Raw genomic sequence first — 26,023 nt, 5'->3', positions numbered from 1 at the left:
ATAAACGTCCACAACAGAAGGTCAAGCCGGCGTTGGCTCGGTTGTCGCTGCAACAATGAATGAATGGCGGAGACGTCGGCAGCTCCCACAGCGCAGCCCAGAGGCCCAACATATATTACACCCGTACTGGTTCAGCACCACCACAGAGAGTGAAGGAAACGACCAAACCCCTCAACCATGCTTCATTTTTGTTCTGGTTTCATCACAAATTCTAGTGTGCGAGTTAACAAAGCACACAGTATTTTGACTGTGTCATGAGCTCAGCTCTTAAACATCATTGCAGAAGAAATCAGTGATGTAGGATGATGCACCAAACAAATTCATTATGTTGGTGCTACATTGATTCATGTAATGTGACTGTTCTGGTTGATTTCTGTTCTCACACTCATACATGTAGTTAATGTAGAGTGGATGGAACATCAAAATTCATAAACCTTTATTTGTATTTCTGTTCTTATTGCAGGGTTTTCCAGTATCTGATTTTGAACCCCTAAGGGGACCTTACATTGTTTGGGTAAGTGCATTTCATAAACCAACTCCTCACAGCTATACTAATCTCATAAGTCAGTCAGTTTAAACTTTGTTTAAAAGGATAGCTTCATAAATCTGCCGAGGATAAATACTCTGTAACTGTGTGGTATCATGGTTTGTAAGCACACCTTTGCTGCTTGATGCTTTCAAACATGTACATTACATCATCATCACCAGGTCGCCATAGGTTGGTTTACCCCCAGGTTCTCCTAGGTATTGATTAGAACAAGGCTGCCTGCACACAATGAGTGGTCAGAGCTGCATTTGCTACTTGACTGGACAGAATAGTACCAATACCTCAGCTTAGCACCATTTTGTTATATAATTCAGAAGAGCTGCTATATGGTGCCAAAAAAGCCAGTATACATAGCCTTTTTGGCTTTTTGCAAGGTATGATTCCGTCTCTTTGTTTTCTCTATAGGACAGTAATGGATAATGGCAAGACAATTAAATTAGCATGTGTTGACAGCCTTACTCTTCATCCTTTGAGTAAAATATTGGGATTTTAATACGACATTTCCTGCCAAACAGAGAAACACGTCATTATGTATTAACTGCTGACTGCATTTTCAGATGAGCTTGTTCAGATACTTCTCTAAGAAGAGAAAGACAACAGATGAAGAAGACGCTCGTCAGGTAGCCTATCATAAGCCTTTTACTGACTCGTAAATGATGATGGTTAGGTAAAAAATAGTATTTTAATGTTCGCACTTGTAATCAGATGTGATGTGAGTGTAAACTCTATAACGCTGTTAGCGTTACGTTACTCACACTTTTAATGCAATCTTATTAGACAAGTAACATTAGACAGAGAGGAGTTGTTAAACAAAGTAGAGGAGAGCAGAGCACAGCAGCTGGGTGAAGGTGCAGGAGAGAGAGATGAGAACAGAGGAGAAATCTTGAATGACTTGCAAGAAAAACAAAAAGCGAAGCACAGGCTATCAGGATGGGACCCTGAATGGGTGGGAAAAAATAGCCGGTTCCACTCATGGCTCTACCACACTGATAATGGTGAGTGATCAGCATCTTTTTTTCCTTTCTTGTTTTTTTTGTGCATAATATACATGTCAATATTTCTATTAAATAATAAATAAATAAATAAATGAATTCAGTGTATTTCCATTCTAAGAGCAATGATCAATAATGCCACGTTACTCTGTCCCTATAGGAATGTTCTGCCGCTTATGTCGGCAGCATAAGCAGGCACCAAAAAGGGGAACAGAGAAGCGGCCATTCATTGAGGCAGGCTGTCAACTTTATCGAGTTGACTACCTGGATAGGCACATGAGTACGGAGCACCACAAACAGAGTGTGAGGTCTCAGGCCTTACTGGCACAAGGTGAATTAATAGGAAGTCATTTAAATTGATGGATCAGATCATCTTAAGTACGACCTGCTTTGTCTTGCATGAACATATTTGTACCTGCTTTGTATAGGTTCCTCTGTTGTGGTTGCCTTTGATCCAGTCATTGGAGCATGAGGCAATCATCGGGGGGTTTAAATGCCTCTACTATTTAACAAAACGAGCACATCACACAAATTATCCAGCTCTTCTTGAGCTAGCTGAGTTGCTAGGATGTGACTATTTTAAAAAGCTGAAGGTAAATTATTATCATGCTACTACTGTGTATTGTTTATATTTGCATATCATCACTGCAAGTCAGCTTGCCTCAATCTCAAAACTATATTTAATATAATTTACTTTTAGATTGGAAAAACTACCAATTACCGGTCTCATATAATAACAGATGAGATGTTGGAGATCTTAGCTGCAGTGGTGGAGGAGCCAGTCCTCAAAGACATCCAGTCCTCTGTGGCTATCGGGCTGGAAGTGGATGAGAGCACAGATGTCTCTGTGAAGAGGCAGCTAGATCTGCATGTCAGGTATTATTGAGAGGACAATAATTAATGACTGAATCAGTAATACAGATATGTTGAAGATGTCTTTTTAAAAATGTTTTTCAGATATATGAGCGCAGAAGGCCAACTCTACAGCCAGTTTCTTGAGCTGGTGCAGGTTACTGGTGGGAAGGCAGACAGTACTGTAGCAGCCATAAAGGAGGTGCTGGACAAAAAAAAAGTTCCAACCGAAAAACTTTATGGTGAAGGAACAGATGGAGCTGCTGTAATGACTGGTATGAACTCGCTTGCAAGCAGATTTTTTTTACAGCGTGTTTTACAGTATAACTGGTGAGCATGAGGTTAGAGAGAACATGAATTTGTTACTTGTTTTGATATATCTTTTTCTTTTCTTGTAACAGGAAGGTTGCATGGTGTAGCAAAGCAGTTGCAGGATGCCTTTCCCTGGTTGCTGCCAGTTGCCTGTGCTGCCCATCGTCTTGCCCTGGTATGTAGAGATGCCTCATTTGAGGTTCCATACATGGCTACCTACAGGGACCACCTGCAGCAGCTCCACCTATACTTCCGTAACAGCGCCAACAGAACTGCTGTTCTGAAAGCTGCAGCGGAGTCCTTGGGCCTTAAGGACTTAAAAAGTAACGGTGAGATCATAGAAACACATACTTTTAACACTGGGCATTATTGTGCATAGAAATACTTTCTGTCTCAATCTTTTATCTTAACGACTGAAATATTTTTTAGCAAGTGAAGGACACACGCTGGCTGTCAGAGCACCTGGCAGTCAGCACTCTGCAAAGAAACCTCAGTGCAGTACTGGGTGCCTTGGCAGAGGAGACAGAGACCAACAAGTGTCCACAGGCCAAGGGTCTCTATGGATTCTGCTGCACCTACCGCTTTGTTGCTGCACTCTATCTCCAGGCTGATGTGTTGCCACATCTTGCTCGCCTGTCCAAGATTTTCCAGAAGGAAAATGTGAACTTCTTGGCCGTAAAAGGTCCATTAGTCTACTACTTTAACATGTTTCTCTCTTAATAAGAGAGTAGAACCAGTTAGACTATTAAATCATGACATTTTGCATTCAAGAAAAATAAGTATTTTTTGTGACTGCCTATATTAGGTCCCAGGCACAGTGGCATGCCCGAGAGCCATCATGGATGCTGGTGATGCACAGCCGCTTGGATCATTCTTGGCCCAGCTCCACAATGACCTGGATGATCCTGCAGGATTAGGGGCCTTTGAAATCAGGCATGAAGAGGAGAGGGGAAGGAGAGGCAGAGACCAGGTGGAGTACACCAGAGACATGCTCTGGTCCCCGGTTCAGGACACAGGTAAATTTGTTTTAATTCAATTTATAACTGAGTTAGTGGAGTAGGTCAGTGTTGAAAAGCTAGTGCTACCTTGAAATATTTTGAGTAATTGTGTTTTCTTTTTTCCTGTCTGTCCTGTTTACTTGTCACCTTTCAGCTATGTATGTTATTACTGTTATTGTGTTATTTTATTTTCATTGTATTTTGTATTACAGGGCACTTCTGGGAAGGAGACCTAACTCTTAGCTTATCTCCCTGTGCAAATAAAGGTTTGAATTAATCAAACTCGGCACTCATTTTCTTTTTTGTACCATAATGGGGCCATATCTGGATGGTCTCCTGGACAGCCTGGACAGGAGATTTCATAACCTGGGGATAATTGGAGCTTTCCATGTGCTGGGACCCCAGGCACTAAAAGAAGACAATACTGTCATCACTGAAGACCTCAAGCCCCTGGCCAACAAGTTCCTGCAGCAGCAGCCTGAAACCACTCTGCTGCAGGAATGGTCATCTTACAAGCAGCATTTACTCAGGAGCTTTTAAGGTAAAATGTTAGGTCCAAATTAATGGGGGAGTTCAGCAGAAAGATGATGGAGGAACCTATTTAATGACATGTTGTCCCACTGTGTTAAATGTGTTTCAGGATATGGACCAAGTAACAATCATGGAAAAACTGTCATCACAAAATGACGAGTGGGCACAGCTGTATCCCTCCATGAGCCAGCTGGCATCCATTGCCCTGACGGTGCCCATCTCAAGTGTAAACTGTGAGAGGGATTTTTCAACATTGAACAGAGTGAGACATTTAACACTTTGTGCAGTACAACAAATGTGATACAAGACACACTGAATAGTTACAGCCTGCAAGTTGACCAGTCAGTCATTAAAGAACTTGCATCTGTTCTGTGTACATCTAATCCTGTGTACAAGTCAATTGGTAAAGGCTGTCCTTTGGCAACAACCTTTAAGCGCAAGAAATACTACAAAGACAATTTTAAAGTTGTGGAAGCAATAGAATATATTTTTGGATGAAAAAGGTAAAAGAACACTGCAATATGTTCCGGTATTGAAGGTTTTGCAGCAGCTTTTCGCTGATGGTCATATTCTGAACAAAGTGTTAGATAGTAGTCTCATATCAGAAGAAAAAGGAAGAGAAGTGATATACAGGTCTTTTAGAGATGGTTTGTTTTTCAATGAAAATGGTTTTTTATCAGGAGGTGAGTTGCGCGTGTTACTGAATTTGTACGTGGATGATTTTGAGATTTGTAATCCACTTGGCACATCTCGTAAAAAGCACTAGATCTCAGAATCTCAGCAATTTGCCACCTGGTTTCCATTCCTCATTGTCTTCCATTTATTTGGCTTTTCTCTGCAGATCTGAAGATGTGAGGAGTTATGGATATGGAAAGGTCTTAGAGCCCTTGTTGCAGGATGTTGTGACTTTGGAAAGTCAGGGTATTTTTGTTGCACATCTTGGAGATTTTGTTAAGGGCACAATACAGTGTGTCATAGCAGACAATTTGGCAGCGCATGGAATTTCAGGATTTATTGAGAGTTTTGTAGGTGAATACATTTGCCGGTTTTGTGTGGCACAAAAGCCTCAAATTCAGGAGGAGGAGGTGAGTTCAGGTGCATTTACTCTCAGACGCAAAGAGATACATGAAATGCATGTTAGTTCAGCACAGGGCAATGCAAAACCATGTTACGGTGTTAAAAGGTAGTGTGTTTTCTCCGCACATCTTTCTCATTTCAGTGTTTGCACTGGCTACCCTCCAGATGTTGCCCATGACATCTTTGAAGGCATATTACCAGTTGAGTTGGCCCATTGCCTAAATCTGTTAATTTCGAAAAAATATTTCACACTTGACAGTCTCAATGAGTCCATTCTGAAATTTTCTTACAAATGGGCAGACAAGAGTAACCGTCCTCATGCTATTCCTAGGACGTTCATGCTGAACAGAAGTATTGGAGGAAATGCTCACGAAAATTGGAGTCTTTTAAGATTCCTTCCATTTTTGGTTGGACAGTTGGTGCCCCCAGATGAGCCAGCTTGGCAGGTCATTTTGGACCTTAAAGATATTGTTGAACTAGTTGTTGCACCAGTACACACAGCACAGTCAATTGCTTTCCTTGAAGCCACAATCTGTGACCACAGATGTAGGTTACAAGAGGTGTTTCCGGGTGTAAAGCTGTTACTGAAACATCATTTTGTGGAACATTATCCCCAGATGATCCATTTTTTTGGTCCACTAGTTGGTATGTGGACAATGAGGTTTGAGGCAAAGCACAGTTTTTTAAAGCAGGTTGTTCCCCACACACGCTGCTGTCTCAGCTGTCTCAACTGTCTCTGTTGACGTTTTGCATCAGGATGTACAGAAGTTTTTGAAGCTAAAATACCCTGATATTACTCACATTCAGCTCACAAAGAATGCATCTCTTAATGGAGTGAACTACAGGAATGGCATGATTGTTGTTTATGGCTCTGCTGGTGGCTTGCCAGAATTTGCAGAAGTTGTCCAGATGGTTGTTATGGAGAAGAGCTTGAGCTTCATTGCTAAAGAGTTGAGTGCTTGGTATAGGGAGCATTTTAGGGCGTTTGAGTTATGTCCTACATCACAAGTCTCCCTCATTCAACTTGGTGCCTTGGTAGACCAGTACCCTTTGGCAGATTACAGGATTGGAGGCCGGCAAATGGTGACACTTAAAAGATTCATAACATACACAAGGTTAGATCATGGTAATTCATGTTGTGTTCATGTGTTCCATGAGTTCATACACTAATACACATGGTAACAAGAGGGCTACCTAAAATTTCTTACATGAAGACTAATATTGTTTTTAGTAAAGATAGAAAAAAAAAATCCTTGTGAGAATTTTCTGATGGAAGATTCTCTGACAAATTACCCTCATGTTGCCATTTATACTAGAAATATGCATGTTAAGGACTACACACGTGACTAACACAATGAAAACTAACATTCAAATCTGTCAGTTAAAATATATTATAATAAAAGGACGAACTGCAACACAAAAATCAAAACAACGTCAGGGTTTTTGGTTGGTATGCGAATACAAAGAAAGACAATAATGGTAAAATAAATTGTGGTTTAACTGCACAATAAAATTGTGTTACAGTATGTTCCTACTCTACCTCACTCCCTAAAAAAAAGTTATATTTAAGTGACAACAGTGCCAAATATCAATTTAACAACATTTTATTTTTTCTCCTTGAACAATTCGATTGAAGAATGGCAGAGCATCTGAAGCTGAAAGTCATCGTAGAAGACAGTGACTTTAGAAGACTTGATCTCCCTTCAGGAATGCCAAAACACTTTGACAGAGTTACACAATGCAGTTTGCCAAGCATTTGGAATTGAAAGAGACTTTCGTATTCAGTTCATGGACCCTGACTTCAATATTGAGTTCATGAACGTTACGTCGGTACAAGACATTCAAGACAGAAGTACAATCAAGCTGGTGTACATGCTAAATTATGTGGATATGAGTCCATTGTCTTCGAAGCAGAGTGCTCCAAACACCCCTGGGTCTTTTGGAAGTCCAGTAAGCATTCAAACAACTCACAGTGTGTCGTCATTGTCCTCATCAGACTCAGATAACACCACCATTCTGTCACATTCAGACAGCGAGCTGAGAGCACATGCATGGCCACGTGAATTCACTATTCCTCGCTATCCATATGATGTAGAGGTGCAGCTTCAGCGTGGAAATGAGAACTTCAGAGAAACTGGCACTAGACCAGGGGTGTCAAACTCAAATACGCAGTGGGCCAAAATTTAAAACTTGGACAAAGTCGCGGGCCAACATTGATATTTATTGAAAAAATCTTCCTCCAGATATAACAATGAACCTTTTCATATGGACCCAAACAAGTTTTGCTTAAACATTGAATATGGAACAAGCAAAGCTTAATACTATACAATATATAACTTAATATTGCACACATGCAAAATCGAATTTCAAATAAAAAAAAAAAACACATCAATGGCATTCATTTCTTCAATAAAATTTAAATAACAATCGTATGCCTCTTTTTTATTTGCAGCTTTCTAATTTAGATTTCAACAGTAACCTTTTTCCACAGGCTAATAATAAATTAAAAAATAAAATAACAATAAATCAATTAACTAATAACAATGTTACTCCTGTTTTCTGCCTTTCTTTTCACCATTTTTGGGAGGGGTAGCACGGTGCCAGTAGTAGCATGAGGTCACTATGACTACTGTCAACAGAGGAGAGGGTGTTTATGGGTGTTGTCCTGATTGACGCGCCGAAACACCAGCAGAGCATTCTGGGATTTGTAGTTATCGTGTCATACTGCACTCTGCTCGCAAGGCATTTGCCCCAGAGCATGGCGGTAGTATTAGCGAGACAAGCGCTGTATAATACCGGCGGGCCAGCTCTAGTAGTCATTGGGTACTGTCTCGCGGGCCAAATATAATTACACTGCGGGCCAAATTTGGCCCACGGGCCAGAGTTTGACACCTATGCACTAGACTGAAGATTTCTCCAGGGCTGAAGTCTGACATCTTAGAAAAGCTAGTTTAGGAGATTTTCTTCTATAGGGCATATCCACAAAATCACCAAATATAATAATAGGTAGCAGGGACATTAATCAAAAAATTTCCCTGTTTGCAAGAGACATCTTCCACTGGTTACTATGCCTGGATGATTAGTCTGAAATACAAAATGGCTAATTACAGGACAAAGATGCGAAACATTGGCTGTCCTGAAGTGACTTTAAATGCTTTGAAAAACAAAGCCAACGATGAATGCCTTCCAGCCAAAAATATAAAGAAAGCTAAAAAGGCTGAAGTCAACTATTGTCCTTCACACCCTGCTGGGGAAACAGATGAAAGTCTAGAAAATGTGAGAGCCAAACTTCTGAATGACGTCAACTGCTTTTTCCCAATTGTGCCTCTTCTCATTGTGTCATTTCACTGCGTAACTTAAAATGTAAAGACTAATGAGGTAACATAAAAGGTGACAACAATTTGAAAAAAATTAATCCCCTGTCGCGAAAGAAGTGCTTGGTGCTGCAATTTGAATACTATGCAGTAATTAATTTTGGCCATTTGGGGGCAGAAGACCTTCACAGCAAGCTATGAACAGAACCTCTGACACATAAAGTTGATATAGTGAATGTGTATAACAAACAGTTGCCTGTTTACTATACACTTTCAGCAGGTACAGAGCATTCATATAGAAAGTTGTTTGTGTCCATGATGTACTACATGCAAGTCCAATATTCACTCTGTTTTTATACCATTTGCATGTTTTTTCCACATTACATCTCGTCACTTGTCCTTTGAAGAGAAAAAATTGCTAGGTTTAAATAACTATATATTCTACAAATGCAGTGTTGATTTCACCTCCTGGATTAACAGCTATAAACTGACTAAAATGTGCTGCATACTAATGCATATGCTATGGATATAATCTTAGTTGATGAAGAGGTCAAAATTAGAATACATCCTTTTAACCCTTAGATGCACACGTCAAAAATGACCCCATGGGTTGTTATTCTTCAAAATCTTTAAAATGAAAAGTTGTAATATATTCATATTCCAGGTATTCCTCATAAAAGATGTTTGTGACATGAGGCCATTTGCATTTTTATTTATTTTTCATTAATTTTAAGAAATTGCAGTTTTTGTATCACTACCCCACTCTTCCACAAGTGCGGTCAAAAATGACCCCAAGCAGTTCCTATGGAATCTTCTATGAACCTTTAATTCTTAGCAACTCTGACTGTCCCACTTACACATCTGATGTCATCTCTCACATCTGATGCAACTTTGACTGTCAATACTGTCCCACTTACACATCTGATGTCAGCAGTCTCACCACCCAGGAGGTCATTTTTACACAGCAACATACATGTAAGTATTATCTCCATTTATGAACTTATTGTTCATTGACAGATTACAATGTGTGATCAAATTAGTGATCAAATGTGTGAAATGTGTGATCAGATTAGCCTACTTTGTTGTTAGCTAACAGTATTGATGGCTAACACACACACACACACACACACACACTTTGTACCTGACCTAGCAAACTCAAAAGTAGGCTAATGTTATATTAGCTAGTTTTTTTATATGATTTATAGTTTTCTGTGCATTTCAAACATTGTCCTTTCTAATGTTTTTTTTTATTTATCTAAAGTAACATGGCTGCTAGGAGGCCAGCTAGGATCCCTGTGGACCTTGCCCTACAAATGATCCAGGACGGATGGGATGAAGAGCCCATCGGAGGCATTGACTCAGAATCTGACATCTCAGATGTAGAGGACCCAGACTATTGTCCCCCCACTGAACAAGGCCAGTCAGACACAGGGGAGTCCTCTGATGAGTCCTCTGAAGAGGAAATGGATATTGTGTCCAACAGATTGAGCCGCAAGGGCTCTTACTGGGCAGAGTTACCTCCCAGCCAGGCTAAAACACCAAGCCACAATATTGAAAGTAGTCAGCCAGGGCCTGCACCTGAGTTTAGTGCTGTCTCCCCAATAGATGCATGGAAGCTGTTCATGTCTGATAATATAATAGAAGAGGTGCTGACATGCACAAACATGGAGGGATGAAGAGTAGCCACAGACAGGGGAAAAGAGTGGAAAAATGAGCTCATGGCCTTCATTGGATTGACCATTCTTGCAGGAAGTGAGAAGAACTGGGATGTACCAGTCCGTGTGTTTTTTGGGAGTCCTCTGCATAACCCATTGTACAGGGCCACTATGTCAATTCGAAGATTTGAAGATATTCGCTGTTTCTTGTGCTTTGATGACAAGAGGACCAGAGCCTACCAACTGAAAACAGTCCACATGGCAGCTTTCCGCTACATATGGGACCTGTTCCTGGTCAACTGCAGGCAGAAATTCATCCCCAGTGATTGTGTTACGGTGGATGAACAACTTGTGCCTTTCAGAGGGAGGACCCGGCTTCTGCAGTATATGCCGAGCAAGCCCGCCAAGTACGGCATAAAGATCTTCTGGGTTTGTGATGCACGCACCCCATAATTGATGGGATCATGTACCTAGGGAGACAACCAGGGGAAGACATCCAGAAGAATCTGGGGGAAAACATTGTCTGTCAGTTGTGCAGTGGATTCAGACACACAGGTCGCAATATCACCACTGACAACTTCTTCACCAGTGTGCCTCTTGCAGAGCATCTCCTGGAGAGGGGTCTGACTATTGTGGGAACTTTGCGACAGAACAAGCCAGACATTCCTCCAGTCATGAAGGCTTCCAGGTCCAGAGAGGTCCACAGCACTGAATTTGGGTTCAATGGCAGCATGACCATGATCAGCTATGTGAGAAAAAAGGGAAAGGCTGTTCTGCTGCTTAGCACAATGCACCACAGCAAGATGGTGGATGAAAACAGCCCAAAGAAAAAAACAGAAGTGATCCTCTTCTACAACCAAACCAAAGGAGGAGTAGATACGATGGACCAGATGGTTGGCAACTACACCTGCAAACGCCAGACGCAGAGGTGGCCCATGGTACTTTGGTACAACATGATTGATGTTGCCGCTCTGAATGCCTATTCATTTTTCAGGGCTCAGCACCCTGAATTTTACACAGGCATCACTGATGGACGACGACACTTCCTCACAGAGCTCTCAAAGGAGCTTGTGACACCTCACATGAAAAGTCGACTGGAAGGTACCCCGACCCTACCAACCTACATCACTGAAGCAATGGGAACGTGTGGAGTGACAAAAACTGCTGCGATCCGGCCACAGGAAAGAAGCACACAGGGCCAGCAGAGGAGAAAGAGGTGCCAGTTGTGTCCAAGAAACAAAGATCACAAAGCCACTGATTGCTGTTGGAAATGCAGTACCCCTGTGTTCAATGGTCACAGCCAGAAGTTTGTGACAGCTGCACACAGTGAGAGGAGATAAGATGTTTGTGTGTGTACATATGCTCGGACAGTGTTATGGTATATGTATATGGTACGTAGGGACACACAAACATGTTTTGACACCTGATTGATTGATTGTTAAGTGCTAAAATGTGAATGAAAAGTAAAAAATGTACATGTCAAAAATGAAATTACTCTTTTGTTTGAACAAAATATATCATCTTTAACCAAAATGAGAGAAATGTCTTTAGTTTATTGCAAAAACGCATTGATTTTAATTGGGGTCATTTTTGACCCCACTTGTGGAAGAGTGGGGTAGTGATACAAAAACATTAAAAATAAAAAATAAAAAATAAAAAAAAATAAAAATGCAAATGGCCTCATGTCACAAACATGTTCTATGAGGAATACCTGGAATATGAAAATATTCCAACTCTTCGTTTTAAAGATTTTGAAGAATAGCAACCCAGTTTATTGCAAAAACGCATTGATTTAATTGGGGTCATTTTTGAAGAGTGTAGGTATTGGTAGGTTGTGCATCCAAGGGTTGATGGGATACATTAGCTCCAAAATATCCTTACGCCAATGACTGAACAAAGTGTTCTTCTGTCATTTTCTTCTGTATAACAGATAAATGCTGAGTTCCAGCGTATTACAACGCTTCCACTTGAGTCAACCTTCATGTCACAGTTGGACAATCTTTTACCCCAGCTGACATCCGTTTTCCAGAAGAAGGCGGGTGTTTCTGGCCAGAAACTAGCCAAAACATCTAAAGATCTTACAAGAGGTAAATATGTGTATATAATGTTGTATAAAAATTTTCATATAGCCTCTTTCACAGTTACTGTTATTGTGTATCTAGTACCATATGAATCCCCATTTTGCCTCAGTAATAGTCTGGATTATTTGCAAGGTGCAAGAAACATTTCTAAGGAAATATTACGGTTTTATTGAGGCAATAGTGGCACATGGACTACAGGAGCAGACTTCTGATCAGAAAGGTACCAGTTCAGTCATGGTTTCTCAGGTGGGGACAGTGAAAGTGCAACACCTGCCTTGAGCAATGTGTTTGACAATGCTAAGGTCAGTGGCCAGCAGATCAAACTGGATGTACTAAGCACCTACCTGTAAAGAGGACAACATTGTTGTCAGTGAATATCCCTGAATAAATAAAGTTAAAACAGTGCTTTCATCCTACACATTCATACCTCTCGCTTAAAAAAAAAAAAACTAAGCCACACTTCATTATTATTTTGTAGTTAAAGAAGGAAGGCCACTTAACATTATGTTTGACTTGATATTGGACTATATAAATAAGTAAATTGATTGGAAGTCAATGTATAGTTTTTAGCTTACCACAGGTTGGAAATTTCAAATATTTTTTAATTTTCATTTATATGTGTATTATCTGTATTAATCAATGGAATCCCTTTACACAGGCTACGAGTTATGTATATATTAGTCATGTTAATCACAAGAGGGCAGCACTCCTCAAGGCACTTTGTGTCTACCTTGGAGAGGATGATGGACATCTAATTCGGGAGTATATGGTAAGTCAGTGTAAATGCTTTTTCCAGTTAGATGTACTGTGACTTATATAAAATGTTTTAAGATTCTAAAGTCACCTGCCCATTACTTATTACAAGTCATTGGGTCTCCTCCATTTCTGACAGACACACACCTGCTTTTTAGATCCGGCTGCTGATTTTGCCAAACCAACTACCTTTGATATCTCTCTGATAGATTTTTGCTTTTTTTGAGCCTCATTATCATCTTCTTTACTTGCATGGTCACTTCTTCACTCCTCATATTGACAGACAACTCCACCTAAATTTAAATGGCAACTCTCAAATCTCAGTCAACTCTGGGCACTATATGTAAACAGGGCTATATCTACCACACAGTTATTTCTGTATTGATGTAAACTGGCTCAAATTAAAGCTGAGACTCTGCACTTTAATGTAGTGTGCATTATTTTATTTCAAACGGAATGTGCTGAAGCTCAGAGCCTAAAGAACAAAAACTGTGTAACTGTTCAAATACTTCCAGTCTGAACTGTATGTCAAAAAAAGCCAACAATTTCCATGGGATGTACTTATTTTTCACAGCTGTACAGAACTCTGGGTTATTTTTCTGTAGTCAACGTATAGTGTAAATCAACAGCTAGTAGCTAGATTGTGTTAATCCACAAAGTAAATATGGTAAAATTACTGCTTTTTTGGAGTGTCAGTAATGGGCAATACTCTATTTTACTACATTTGGTCCCAAAGCTTCATGTCAGTGATGATTGTTTATCATCAAGTAAAGTATATGGAATTCAAATGTTTTCCTTTTTCTCCGATTTTCTTTAAATATACAGGACATCGAAGCAGATGACATCCAGAGGGACATGCAGAAGACAACCATGGGCATTTATGTCATCAACAAGGAGGGTGGAGAAAATGGACATTATGATGACATTGGAATTTTTGTTGACGGAGTGATCATCCTTGACAACATTGGAGGTGCAGCCCAAGGTTGTGCATTGATGCTTGGAGTAATCTATGCACTGAACCTGGCCTACCCCAAGGAGCTGAGGTACTATTACAAGTTCGTTCAAAAAGTGTGTGTAGGATTGAAGTATTTACACAACCACTTGTTAGGACAGTACACCTAACATATATGAGGGAATATTCATGAAAATTGTAACACTCAGCAAAGACGTGTTTGCAGTGTATTGAAATCTCAGTCAGGTCATCTGTGTTTGTTGTTTCCTAGCTGTGGACACTTCTGGTACGGTTTGGTTTTTGTTAATGAGTGGTACTGGAACATGATTTATGTTCTTGTGTTAATTTTTTTTAATAGATGGTAACAGGTACATTTTTTTTTAAAAGATGTTAAGCAACTCAAGAAAGGTTTACCACTGAGTTACATTACAGGAACTTGTTTGTGAGAACACAAATTGTGCTCTGTCTGGCCAGGAGACTGCACTTATTAATGTATAATTTTTTATTATGTATTTTATGTTAACAGAACCTGAACAACAGCTTTATTTTTTCATTTAAAAGCCTTCTCATGTATCTGATTATAGAGGGTAAGAGAGTAATGAGTATAACATTGTATACACTCAAAAAAGTAGCAAGTATATATGCTGGTTCTTGGCGATTGTACTCAGACATTGTTAAATGTTTAGGGACAAAATAAACAATTGTTTAAACACAGTTTGTGGTTTTCTCAATTTTGAATTTATTGAAACTACCAATGATAATTACCAATGTTTAATTAGAATCAACTTAATTTTAATATGTAGTAATTACAGAATTTCATTGGTCTAAATGTACAATAGAAAAATGGCTAATAGTACAAAGTATTTAAGTATATTTAACATGACTTTAGTTGGAATTACTAAATCAGACTAATATTTACTCAAAGTTGTTGAGCTAAAATTACAAAAATAAAACATTTAAAAATGGCTTATAAATTATAAGTACAGTCAACTTAAAAATTTTATCTGGATTTAGATATATTTATTTTATGCAACCACTTACCATAATAAAATTAAGTAAATTCAACAAAACATTTTTTTCAGTGTATCAAGCACATATTTATTGTAAATTATTAATGCCAATTGTAGACAGTGGAGCAGATTCTCACTTCCAAGCCGGCAGGATGACTTTGATCAAAGAATCTGAAGACACTGGGAGTTTGAAAGATTCCACCAGGTGATTAAAAATGAAGAGTAAGAGGCTTGATGTTAATGACATAAAATTCTCATTTGTTTGGGGGTTAAGGATTTTATCACAAACAATGCTTCTTTTGCAGGAGAGCCGTAAGTAAAGCAACAAAGGAGTCTCATGCCCTCGGGATTGGTGACTCTTCCCATCTTTGAAGGACCCGTACTCAAAAAAGGGATACGTGAGTTTGCATTGTAGCCGTTATGTGAAATAGTGATGGTGGTTACATTGTGGTTTGTTGATCTTTTGTGTGTAAGCTGCAAACATGCACCAGATGCATCAAAAACCTGTTACTGTCTGCATTTCAACTAGAAATTCTCTTTTTTCAGGAACATTTCTATGACATTCAGAGCAACACAGGCTTTCTTGAGTGGCGTGTCAAGACTGTGCAACGTCAATCCAAAACCACATCCACATCCTGTAACAGAGCAGCGCTAAAAGGAGGTCCCACATCTTCAAGAACATTTGGTTCCACAGATGACCAGAAAATAGGAGATGAATGTATGGAGGCCACGTCTCTTCTTCACCACACCACCGACCATGACTTACTTTTCCAAAAGAAGAGAGAAACATTCCACTATCGTCAGCAGATGCTCCATGATCCACAGTGATCAGAGACATACTTCAAATGTTTCCTCGTTTCTTGGACACCAAGGGATTTCAATGTTTCCTTTCCCGAAATGTTTCCTTTGTGCTTCATCCTTTGGGACAGTTTTATTAAAATTGAGACTAAAATTTGATCAAAAAGGATGTTGCTTGCAATTCTCAAGTAGTTCTGGATTTAGAAGACATAAGATTAAGATACATGCTCATACTGACAACTCACGTGTGCCTCACGAGACCCTCTGACCATGATACACAACAGCACAATAAGTCTCAGTGCTTACATGATGAAACACCCTCGACTTCATCTCACTGCCAACATATTGAATCAGGCTCTTCAGTGTCAACTCACAACCAAGATATGTGTGTTCCTGTTATAGCTAAACCTTTGGGGAGCGGTGGGCCAGTTCTGTCTACAGCTGAGAATTTAGAGGATTTAGTGGGAGATGTGCCGGTTAACATTAAGGACTGAACTCACTGCCAGACAACAGCACCTCCAGAGCTCCTATAGAGGAGTTATTTAGAAGTATGGACTGGATTTTTAGCAGTTGAATTCTGAAAGCAAATGGCAGAAATATTTCAGGGAAGATAGTTGTAACCCCCATAAATTGAACAGATATTCAGCTAAATGAAAGGGTAGTTATTGTTATGGTTCCATTAGGAGTCCAGAAGATAAACAGTCGTGTTATTGTTGTAGCTTCACTAAAACACCAGGAGGTGGCGCACAGGGCCAGTCAGAGGAGCAGTGGAGAGCAGAGAGAGGAGGTGAAAAAGAGGAGGAGAGAGAACAAGTGGAGTCCAGCGTGAATCCAAGTCAGCAAAAAGAGTGAAGGGACAAGTTCTTTACATGTGCTGCAGGTTATGGTGGAGGTTATTCAGAGGAAACCTGCCGTCACCTGAGATACCGTTGGTGAGCAGAAGATGAAGGGGGGTCGTTATTAGATGTGTTTTTGGTGACTTTTCTCCAGTTGGTTTTTTGATGATGGATCTCTGAGAGGACGACTGAGGATTTCCAGTGTGCAGGAGGTTTAATGAGGAGCACTGCTGCAGCGTGTTGAGGAGCTGGAGTCAAGGCCCCAGGGTTTGGACGAGCAGGATTCTTCTCTTGGACTCACAGATAAGCTAAAGCAAAAATAGAGAAAAAAGGCCCAAGCTGAACTAAAACTTAGTAGGTGACTAAAAAAACTTTCTGACTTGGCTGAGCGAAGAACTTCTTCAAGGGAAAACTTTGCATTTCAGGAGGAAATAAATAAAGACTGAAGAATTCAGTATTAAATTGAATGTGACAGTACTGGATAGAGGAAAAAGAAAACTGAAGGATGGACTGTCTGATTTATATTTGATTTTTCTGCCTAATATTTGAAGAAGAGAGAAAGCTCTAAAAAAAGGGGAAATATTTCAGTTGGTCTGTATTTTATTTTAAAAAGTCTAATTTCTATTCAGCCGATCTGAAGGGTTGATTTTGCACCACGTTTTCTTTTGTGTGAATTAAACTATTCTGATTATTTCTTTCCCCAGAAGCTGTGATTGTGTCTTACTTATCATCCTCCTTTAGGGGCCTAGATTTCAGATACTACTGTAACTATCTATTTAGCTCTCAGCCCATTTCATTAACAAGCAGCTGCGTGGTCACATAGTGCAGCCAGTTGAAGAGCGTTCAGGAGGAAGGTGTGACACCTGATGAAACAGCAAAACTGGAACAAGTTAGGAGCAAGTTCCAGTCAGTGACAGATTCATAGACATTCCCACACTGAAAACACTCCAGCTCATTTTCAGGAAATCTAAATATTTGTGAGATGATGCAAACATGTTTTCATTCTGACAAATATGAGGACTTCTGTGATGGATGCGACTTAAAAGTCATCCTTTGTTTCTGTGTTTCCTCCAAATCCAAATTAAATGTGTGCATCCTCTAAGTTCAAAAAAAGGTCTAAAGTTGGCTGTCTGTACTTCATCCTTAGAAATCTTCCCCCACGAGTGAATTCTGCCTTAATGTGCATGAAACATCTGGTATCATTGTTTCATGCACAAGATGCTAAGAAATACAGAACTGATGAAATACTGAAACCCTCAGTAAAGGATCAGAAAAATTAGAGACTACTGGGGTTTCTGCTCCATTCGCTGAGGTTTCTGTGTGGCACTCGTGCACAAATTACTGCTGATAACTTGGGTATGTGGAACATTCTCTGCTCCTCTGAGTCATGCAAATTATTTCTGTAGATTTTGCTTCATAGATAAATCTTCAGCTCAGTCAGTGTTCTCAGAAGACGACCCCCGTCTGACTTTAAGATCAGGAGTTCTGAATGATCAGCATTCAACTTCTTTGGCAGATGATCCGACTGCTGCTGAATCAAACAGTAGTCGCACACATTTCTAGAATTTCTAGTTACGTCACGTATACGTCATGAGGAAATCAAATGTCTCATTAACTTTAGCCACTAATAATTAAATGTGAGGAGTAAATATAGGAGAATGTTTCTGTCTGGTGTGCTTTAACGTGAAACCCTTCAATAACAAAAAGTAATGATTTAGGTGAGTGTAGCAAGGAATTACTGTGCTGCACATCTTTTGTTTTAGCAGCCAGTAAACAGATAAAGACAAATACAAACTTAAGCTAATTTATTTTGCATATAAATGAACAATGGAAAAACAGTGTCACAGTGCAGCTGATAACATTCTGGTCACTTTTACACCAGAAGTGGAATGAGAGGTCGTATTAATAAAAACACTTCAAACACTTTACTACTGACTTTGCTCTTATACATATTTACTGAGCTGAAAACAAAAGTCAAATGCAGGGAACGGACCTTTGACAAATTCCTACAACTGCTACTTAAAAAGTACATTAACAAAGACAGACAGAGCTCGCTTCAATGCTGCCACAGGCCTAGAAACCTGTGAGTGGTCCGAACTAAACTGACTCTAACTGAGCAACAGTGAACTTCAGTGGATTTGTGCAGATCCACGGTGCAAACTGGGGCAAAACAATTGTACAATTGTGGTTGATGGACACAGTGTGTTTAGAAAGTGTTCAGACCCTTCAATTATGTCATATTTTGTTATGTTGCAGCGTCGTGCTCAAATAAAAAAGATGTTGTTGAGGTTCCTCTCATTTCTGTTGCTCATCTCTGAGATGTTTCTACACCTTGATTGATCCCCACAGCACAGTGGCCTCCATCATTGTTCCATGAAATGTAAGAAAGGTCATTCTGACTGAGCTTCACAGACATCCTGTGTGGAGATGGAATAAACTTCTACAGTCCTGGTTCGGACCTCTGTGGGCAGCTCCTTCCTCCTTGTGGCTTGGTTTTTGTTCAGATCTGCACTCTCACCTGTGAGACCTTATATAGACAGATTAACCTCAGGTAAATCAATCGAATCCAATCAGGATGTAGAAACAACTCAGAGATGATCAAGAGAAATGGGAGGCAGCTGAGCTAAAAGTAAAGTGTCGTAACAAAGGGTCTGAATACTCGTGTCAATGGGATGTTTCAGTTTTTCATTATGGGATGTTGAGTGTAGATTGATTAAAAACCTCAATGGGTCTGAAAACTTCCTGAATGCACTGTAATTGGCTAAATGTGCTCAAAAAATACAGTCTCCAGAAAAACAATCAAATGTTTGCACCTAGTTTTATACATGTTACTATCACCTCATTTCTACATATGACTGTTTGTTTTGAAAAAATAAAAAATGAGCTGAATTATCCCAAAGCAGAATCATGAGATGAAGTTGGCACTGAATGATACTGAGTCATATTATTATTATATTGTGGTTGAATCTCAAGCCTGAAACAAAAGAACTGCATGTGAAACTACATGTATGATCCTGTGATACTTAAAGCTAATTCTCCATAAAACACATTGAAATCAAATGTATGATCACACGAGGAACAAGGACAGAAGCAAACAGGTGACAATCAGAGTTCTTCAAATACACTGAGGCCATTTGAGCAAAAACCAAAACACAGAAATGTTGCAGTGAACAACCAGAACCAAAAAAACAGTTAAAAAACCCGAAGAGCAAAATATTACCGGCACCACAGGTGATGAGGCAGAGGCAATGGCAAGGTGTGGTCTCAGCTGTGGTCAAATCACACCTGCTGGACAAGGCAAACACAACACACACTCTGCTCCTATAAATAACAGAGGACACACTGGTCAGGTGCTGGGACATGCTGACAACAAGGACTGGTTGAAAGTGCTTTATGTCACTGTTTCATATTCAAAGCTCTGACCAGCTTGACTCGGCCCGTCTCGTGTTTCCCTCCCTGCTGGCCGGTCAGGTCGCTGTTGTGGTGGAGCTCAGTGTCACTCGGCTGTCTCATCAAGGGTGGGCTTTGCTGTCTCCTTGTTCTGCTGCCTCGGTGAGCTGGGCGTAGTGGCACATGGACCGGTTCTCCACCTGGTTGGAGCGAGCCTCCAGCTGACAGCAGAGAGCCTCTGTGACGTCCGTCCCCCTGCACCTGAAACCTCGGAGTCTGGACAACCAGGTCGCTCTCCTCTTCCTCATGGCTGTTGTGGCTGAAGCGATGTCTTCTTCAAAAGAAAATACTTACATGAGCTTTATGCAGGTAACTCATAAAATGTGTCTACAGCTTACAAAGAACACAATCAGCATTAAGCAGGTCTGTAATCATGAATTACATTACGCTTTATAAGACAGATAATCCCAGAATTTAAGTAAAATTACATGCATTTCTATCTTATGTATTTATACTGTGTAATTATCATACAATCAATTCCACTATGTGATATTTCTAACGTTGTCAGATGGCTGGAATAACTCCACAAGAATAAAAACAGGCATCTTTTGTCTGTTTATGTAAGAAACAGGCAAACTTCAACATTATGGCAGAACAAGCAGAAAAAGCTGAACATTGTATATTTTCTGTTTCCATATGTAAGTGACAAAAAGGCTTAAACTAATGTGACAGACTGTTGTTACAGCCCGTAAATCGTTTCTAATTCAATTCTAAATCACTTCTAATATTTTCCTTAGTGATGCAAAAATTTTACAATGATTATCTTAACTGCATATTACTGATGAAATAAAGAAATGAAAAGTTTTAATTCAAGTTCTTTGTTACAAATACTGATTCTGCAGTTCAGGCGAAGGGCTGCAGTGACACACAGCGATTAAATTCATCTACACTCACTTGCCAATTTATTAGGTACAGCTCCAAATAAAACTAAAGCAGTAAAGTCCTCCTTCATGAGGATTAAAATGTTCAGTTTTTACTGAATCTGAGTGAGAGGGTTGTCCAGTATTTTCTCATCAGGTATCTGACAAATAGGGTCTATCATTATTATTATTATTGAATGGTTGAATAAAAATATTGAACTATGAATACAAACATGTTTCAAATGGTGATGCACTAGTTTAGTCATGATTTTAAAAAGTTCTGTGAGATATTATTGAGACAAGTTTCTGACATTCACAGTGAAAACTAAAGTAAAGATGTAGATACACTGCCTGGCCACAAAAAAAGTTGCCACCAGGATTTAACTAAGCAAATAGGTACGAGCCTCCTATTGGATAATTACTGCATGGGCGATTATCTTTCAGCTGGCAACAAGTTATTTAACCCCAACTGGTGCAATGAGTTGCTTCTCATTTCTTAATCAACCATGTCGAAAGACACATCCTGTGGTCGTGGAAAAGATGTTAGTCTGTTTGAGAAGGGTCAAATCATTGGCATGCATCAAGCAGAGAAAACATCTAAGGAGATTGCAGAAACTACTAAAATTGGGTCAAGAAGTAGTCTTCGAAGTATCGTCTTCGAGGAAGAAATGTGGCCGGAAAAAAATCCTGCTTGATTGTGATCGGTGATCACTTAAACGTTTGGTGAAATCAAATTGAAGAAAAACAACAGTAGAACTCAGGGCTATGTTTAATAGTGGAAGTAAGAGCATTTCCACACTCACAATGTGAAGGGAACTCAAGGGATTGGGACTGAACAGCTGTGTAGCCTTAAGAAAACCACTAATCAGTGAGGCTAACCCGGAAAAAAAGCTTCAATTTGCTCTGGAGCATAAAGATTGGACTCTGGAGCAATGGAAGAAAGTCATGTGGTCTGATGAGTCCAGATTTACCCTGTTCCAGAGTGATGGGCGCATCAGGGTAAGAAGAGAGGCAGATGAAGTGATGCACCCATCATGCCTAGTGCCTACTGTACAAGCCTGTGGGGGCAGTGCTATGATCTGGGGTTGCTGCAGTTGGTCAGGTCTAGGTTCAGCAACAGTATGTGCTCAAAGAATGAGGTCAGCTGACTACCTGAATATACTGAATGACCAGGTTATTCCATCCATGGATTTTTTCTTCCCTGATGGCACGGGCATATTCCAAGATGACAATGCCAGGATTCATCCTGCTCAAATTGTGAAACAGTGGTTCAGGGAGCATGAGACATCACTTTCACACATGGATTGGCCACCACAGAGTCCAGACCTTAACCCCATTGAGAATCTTTGGGATGTGCTGGAGAAGGCTTTGCGCAGCGGTCAGACTCTACCATCATCAATACAAGACCTTGGTGAGAAACTAATGCAACACTGGATGGAAATAAATCTTGTGACATTGCAGAAGCTTATCGTAACAATGCCACAGCAAATCTGTGCCGTGATCAAAGCTAAAGGTGGTCCAACGAAATATTAGAGTGTGTGACCTTTTTTTTTTTTTGGTGGCGACTTTCTTTTGGCCAGGCAGTGTAGTTTCAGCTACTGATAAAATCCCTCTTCTGCAGCTGTAAACACTGGCTGCCACTTCTGCAGACACCACGTGTCAATGTTTTAGTGACTGTACTCAATCAACCTAAAGCAAACAGTTTGTTGAAATGAAAGCACATCTCAGGACATATTTTATGACGATATCATAACCAAACGAGGCCACTGCATGAGCTGCATCAGCAGAGCCTCCAGACTGGCTGCTGCTGACCGGTCCCTGAGTGAACCAGGTGACTCCCTCACGGCTGCCTCAGTCTCCCGCTCGCCACCAAACAGACACTCGTCATGTGTCCTGATCCTCAGGAGCCGACACTCACTCAGCGGTAATGTACCGGGACCGCAGGCTCAGGCTCATTTCTCTGAGCCCCGGATGTAGAACAAGTCGACCCTGACAGACGCTGAAGCATTTTCATCTGAGCTCCGCTGTCAGTGAGTGACGGGACCAGGACACCGCAGGTCCGCAGTAACACTGCAGACACAGGCGGAGCTGAGTCTCCCGGAGCCCGAGATGAGCTCAGCGAAACCGGTCCACCGAGCAGCGGCCGCTCACCGGGAGAACCGACAGATGCGGTTAAAAATGGATCATTTCACATGTAACCACAGACCCATGATAACCTTCAATAACATTTTAGTCCCCTGCCCAGTTTTACTGAGAGTTAGCTTCACCGATCCTGATTCAGTTCCAAATAACGAAGTTATGAAGATTAAATAAACAAGTGCACACCATGTTCAAAAATATACTAATTCACTTCACTGTAGTTTCTTCACTTGTGTCCCACATCTACAGTAAGTTAATGACAGGACGGGTTTGTTCCCGGGTCCGGTTCATGTCTGTATCACAACATTAAAGAAAGCGACTGATGTTCACAGAGCTGCTGCTTTGTTTGGTAAAGAGACTGAGTTGACTGGGATTTGAAGCAGCTGTTAGAGACTCATCACACTGGTGGTTTTGAGTCAAAGTCTTTTATAGTTTTGTTGATTTCATCTTCCTGAAACTACATGTTTCATTCAAGCTAAATGTTATTTCTACCTCACACTTATTTAATTTGGTGAATTTCTTCTCAAAAGTAGGAAGTAGGGCCTTTTGGGAAATCCTAATCTGACCCATGAGCTTGTTGTGTCATTTCTGATAACGGACGTGACTGGATGTGAAGTGTTTTCAAGCTTTTATCAAGAAGCGAGTTCTTCAGTCGGACGCTGCAGTGAACAGCTTCATGTTAAACCTGTGTGTTAAACACGGCTCCAGTCCAAGTCCAGTGAAAGCAACCACTGAATACACAACAAAAAACAAAGCTGAGAAAGATTCAACAAAAACAAACCAGCCACAACCATTAGCCCAACGCACAACGCTAACATTACCGTGAGATGCTCCGCAGCAATGCTAGTGAACCTGTTAGCGATAGCAACATTTGCAGCACACATTCATAATACTGTTACCAAACATCTTGGCACTTATAGGTCAGAGTTTTGACTTTTACAAAACCATTCCCACTTCAAAATGATATAAAGTAGATGAAGTTAGATACACAACTTGAATAACGACAAACAAACAAACACAAAGCTCTAAAAACGCTTCGGCATATGTGCACAGGTGTTCCCGCTGGTTTCCGTACGGACTGTGGGAGGTTTTCTGGAGGCGAGTTAGAGCTGAAACTGGACCACAACACGACTCCATACGCAGCACTTTGAGAATAATAATTCACTTCACTTTCTTACCTTCTGAGTTCATGAATTAGACTGTGTCAAGTATCTACGGATGGACGCTAACGTTAGCTAGTTCCTCACTTTTGCTGAAGTTACACTTTAGCTAACTCATGTTAGGTAGCTAATAGCATGAACCTTCATTTCCAATATGGGCTTGAATTTCATTATCAATATAAAATCTTATATATGATCTAATTTTAGCAAACACTAGGACTCGGTTGTGAGCAGTGAAACGATGGAGGAATAGTTGTAGATACATTTTGACATCAGTATAGACTTTATTCCATTTTAATACTCTTTTGTGTGGCTGAGCTGGTTCAGTTCATCTTTTACCATATTGATAAGGCTGGTTTGGTAGTAATTGTATTAGCAGGGGTGGAAAGTACTTCAGTACATGTACTCTAAGTATTGTACTTTTGAATTTGAATTCACTTGTACTTAATTTGAGTATTTTCCATTTTACACTGCTTCATACTCTCACTCCACTACATTTCAGAGGTAAATATTGCACTTTGTACTCCACTATATTGATTTGACATCTTAAACAATCAAGATAATCTGTAACACTTGACTTCACCACAGCACACGCTGGCACCGTACTGGGCTCCCTCTGACTGACATTGTACAATTCACACTCTGCCACCAAAGATTGACCAGTAACATGAATGAACTTTACAATACCCATATCTATAATATTACAGAGGCTGGACTGACCCTTCACTGTCAGACCAGATCAAAGTTGACTGACATCATTTGACACCAGCTGCAGCAGCAGCTCTGACAGGCTTTCTGTTGCTGTAGCAGGGCTGTTATTCCCTTCAGCTTGTGTTACCAAACACTCAGAACATGAACTGCTCATCAAACTACAAACTAACTGTACACCTGAACTTTGAGAAGAAGAAAGACTGGTTGTTATCATTTACCATGCAAAAGTTAGTCTTGCTGTGATAACAAGATGAATGAGTTAACTTTGCATTTCGTGGATGAAGAAAAAATAAAAGTGAATCTTTGTGTTATGTTTTTAAAGCTGTTTGTGTCAAGAATATAACATAGATGAACAGTAACAATATTAATGTTTTGTCATTCTTTAGTTTTCCTCTGAAAAGCATCAACACAGTGGTGAATAAAAAACAAAACATCAAGCACAAATATTTTAAAATGTTCATTTAAACTTTATTAACAAGGTCAAAGTTGTTTGGGTCCTCACCTCAAGACAGGTGTAATTATGAAAACACATGAACACATTACTACACTTCTTAGAATTTATAGATCAGACTTTTACAAAACCATTCCCACTTTAAAGTGATATGAAGTAGATGAATTTAGATACGCAACTTTAATAAAAACAAAGCTCTAAAAACGGTTCAGTAGTTGTCCCTGCTGGTTTTACATATGGACCATGGGAAGTTTTCTGGAGGTAAATAAAAGCTGAAACTCAAACACAACATATTTGATACACAACACTGTGTGAGAGCGACAAACAACAGACACACTCCTGATGTGATCAGGAATGAAGATAAAGCAGAGAAAAGAAACTCTCTCTCCACGTCCTGATGTCGATGATGCTGTGGAACAGAAAGTGATCTCTGACTTTATGTCGCTTTAAATATCAACTTTTTTTACACTTCCTCATCTGTCTTTCTCTCATCCCACATTTTATTTGACCAAATATTGTTTTGTTTTGTTTTTTTTTGTTTTTT

General features: G+C 40.0%; 2 long non-coding RNA genes across 3 annotated transcripts; both read left to right on the top strand.

The window, feature by feature from the left end:
• The first annotated feature begins 1,066 nt into the window (after positions 1 to 1,066).
• LOC139618572 (uncharacterized) lies at positions 1,067 to 4,949 on the top strand. The gene is made up of 3 exons (XR_011689744.1): positions 1,067 to 1,167; positions 2,240 to 2,415; positions 2,497 to 4,949. It is a non-coding gene; the product is annotated as an uncharacterized lncRNA (long non-coding RNA).
• A 4,767-nt stretch (positions 4,950 to 9,716) lies between these two features.
• Positions 9,717 to 26,016, top strand: LOC139618587 (uncharacterized). 2 transcript variants are annotated; one of them, XR_011689747.1, is made up of 3 exons: positions 9,717 to 13,128; positions 13,938 to 14,155; positions 15,192 to 26,016. It is a non-coding gene; the product is annotated as an uncharacterized lncRNA (long non-coding RNA). The 2 variants fall into 2 exon arrangements; XR_011689746.1 differs by having other exon boundaries at positions 9,717 to 14,155.
• Positions 26,017 to 26,023: the final 7 nt, after the last annotated feature.

The sequence above is a fragment of the Trachinotus anak genome, unplaced genomic scaffold (genome assembly GCF_046630095.1).
Source record: "Trachinotus anak isolate AG129_WGS33_773 ecotype Australia unplaced genomic scaffold, CSIRO_AGI_Tana_v1 ptg000003l, whole genome shotgun sequence".
Classification (NCBI taxonomy): Eukaryota; Metazoa; Chordata; class Actinopteri; order Carangiformes; family Carangidae; genus Trachinotus; species Trachinotus anak.
Note: the sequence above shows the minus strand (reverse complement) of the source record. Positions and strands in the feature narration are given on the sequence as shown.